The sequence below is a fragment of the Etheostoma cragini genome, chromosome 23 (genome assembly GCF_013103735.1).
Source record: "Etheostoma cragini isolate CJK2018 chromosome 23, CSU_Ecrag_1.0, whole genome shotgun sequence".
NCBI lineage: Eukaryota > Metazoa > Chordata > Actinopteri > Perciformes > Percidae > Etheostoma > Etheostoma cragini.
In genome coordinates this window covers 1,100,138-1,102,660 of record NC_048429.1, presented here as the reverse complement: position 1 = coordinate 1,102,660, position 2,523 = coordinate 1,100,138, and the positions used below count along the sequence as shown (strand labels likewise).

Sequence of the window (2,523 nt, the reverse complement as noted above, 5' to 3'; positions counted from 1 at the left end):
AGGAGGAGATGGAGGAGGTGGAGGAGGAGGTGGAGGAGGTGTTGGTGGAGGAGGAGGAGATGGAGGTGGAGGAGGAGGAGGAGGAGGTGGAGGAGGTGGAGGAGGTGGAGGAGGTGGAGGAGGTGGAGGACCAAACGTGTGATTTTTAATAAACCTGTATATCGGCTTCATCTCAACTCCCAGAGGGTTTCTAATTTAATTGACTTCCCGTCACCTCTCTCTCTTCTTCACCCTCTACTTACCCTCTGTCGTCCTTCCTCCTCTCTCTTTCCCTCTCTCACTCTCCTCACCCCGACCGACTTTATACCGGGTTTAATTTCAATTCTTCTCTTCCCCGTCCGTGCCCTTTCTTTCTTTCCTTCTCACCCTTTTCGCTATCTCTCCCCATCTTTCCCGCTCAGCCTCTGAGTCTCATCTCATCCCCCCATCCCCCCTTCTTTCCTCTCTCAGGTTACCTTTGTGGGAAACGAAGCGAGGCTTAGAGAGGAGAAGAAGGTGATGGACAAGTCAGATCAAAAAAAAAGATAGAGGGGTGGAAAAGAGATGGACTTGGGTTTTTTTCTGCTGCTTTAATCAGAGCTATCCACTCACATTGTTCAAACTGAACTGGCCTCATATAGATTTGATCCTTAACAGGTCAAACTATAATACAGAGACTTTAATTTAAATGTCCCATATTATGCCCATTTTCATGTTTTTTGCATTTCTACTAGAACATATTTACATGCTTTCATGTTTACAAAATTTACAGAATTGCTCAGTTTTAGCACCTGTCTCTTTAAGACATGGTAAGACAGATATGGGCAGTTTGCATTTCTCTGTGGATTGAGCGTCTTCAAACTTTCACAGTATTTATACAGCACCTCGTGCTTTATGATTAGTCACGGAAATCTCTCTTCTTTTTTTTTTTTTTTTTTTTTTTTTTTTTACACAATATGGGACCTTTAAAATTCAATGTAATGCCTCTGAAATAGTTCCATATTTGCATTAAATTGCAATAATTTTAAAGAAAATTAACAAATTCTTTCCATTTGTCCATGTCCATTTTTCAGCTCAATGAAGTGATGCTTATTGTTGGAGCCATTAAGACACTTTGTTTTGTTTATATATCATGTATAAATTCTGCAATTTTAAGTTTGAGGGGAAGGCATAAAGGGAATCAGCGGGGGAGAAACGGGGAAAGCAGGCGTGTCGGTCAGGTCAGTCAGAACCGGGTTAACCCTCGTGTTGTCTTCCCCTTAACCATGAAATCGCCCTTCCAGGTCAAAATAGAAATTCTTTTGTGCTTTTCCGATGTTTTTGTCATTTTTTGTGATTTATTTGACACTTTTTGGGGCTTTTTTAAAAACCTGAGCTGGTTTTAATAAGCAGGTTTTACACTTATCTTGTAATTCATGGTCAACGAACCTCGTTAATATCAAATTATCCATACGTTTTTGGTTAAAAAGGCAGAAATTATGAATTATTTTGACTAATAGTCAAGATCAGAGGATGCTGAGTGGATCTCAGATGGGTAGATGTCAAAGTTTAGTCCGGATACTGGTTTGAAACCAAAAAAAGAATTCAAATTCTTTTAAGTTTAAATAAAACACCCAACAATTTCAATGAAAGTAATCATTAATTTTACCTGGAGAACGTCGTGTGAAATCCTCCATGTTATCTTTGGCCGATTTGGTTCAAAGAAATCCAATTTTTCTGATCTGAAACCCTTTGAAACGGGTCAAGTTGACCCGAGGACAACACCAGGGTTAAGATGTGAATTGTTTGACAAAAGGAAAATAAACGGGTCACAGCAACGAAATGCAGAGACAGTACGTGTGGACGTTGATTATTGATTATTGGCAGAACACGTGTCCCAGCAAGTCCTCCCCTGATCCCCCCACACTGGCCTACTGTAGGAGTTAATAAAAGACTCTGCACGTATGAAAAGCCGTTGATAAATGACCCATAAAAAGGGCTCAAGTTCAACATCAAACTGGTCTCCATTGACTCCCACAGACGCATGAAAACAGTCACTTCCTGCCAACAGCTTCCCTCTCTCGGCTGAAGTCTGGGAATACTTCTCAGGAGGTCACGACCTTTAACAACACTGCTTTCATTGTGGAAACGGGGGTTTCATGTTTGGACCACGGCATTCGCAGATAAGTCACACATTAAAGCTCAAGTTGTTATGCAGACTTTTAAAATCAGTCACTCGTCCCATCTTAAAGGTCGCTTTGTAAACATTAACGATACCAGAAAGACTGACCCGGATTCTGCTTTGTTTATTTAATCTTTAACTCCATTTCTATGGAGTCAAATATCCCACACATGATCCTTTTAAGAGCTCAACCACAACTGAATTTTCCTTTATTGGGTAGATTAGATAAGCCAGTAAACCTATTGATGTGTTTATGCACAAATAGGCTTCTATTTGTTAGAAGTAAAAAAAAGTATCTTTATATATAAACATTTTCTGGGAGCGCAGACATCTTTTTAAAGCAGATAGACTTTCCCTTAACAAGCCAGGAGTAAAGCTGTTCA

General features: G+C 40.2%; 1 protein-coding gene across 1 annotated transcript in view; it reads right to left on the bottom strand.

Moving 5' to 3' along the window:
* Window positions 1–2,523, bottom strand: part of LOC117939065 (plexin-B2-like) — a 97,093-nt gene that overhangs the window by 73,942 nt on the left and 20,628 nt on the right. The gene's annotated exons all lie outside the window — the stretch shown is intronic.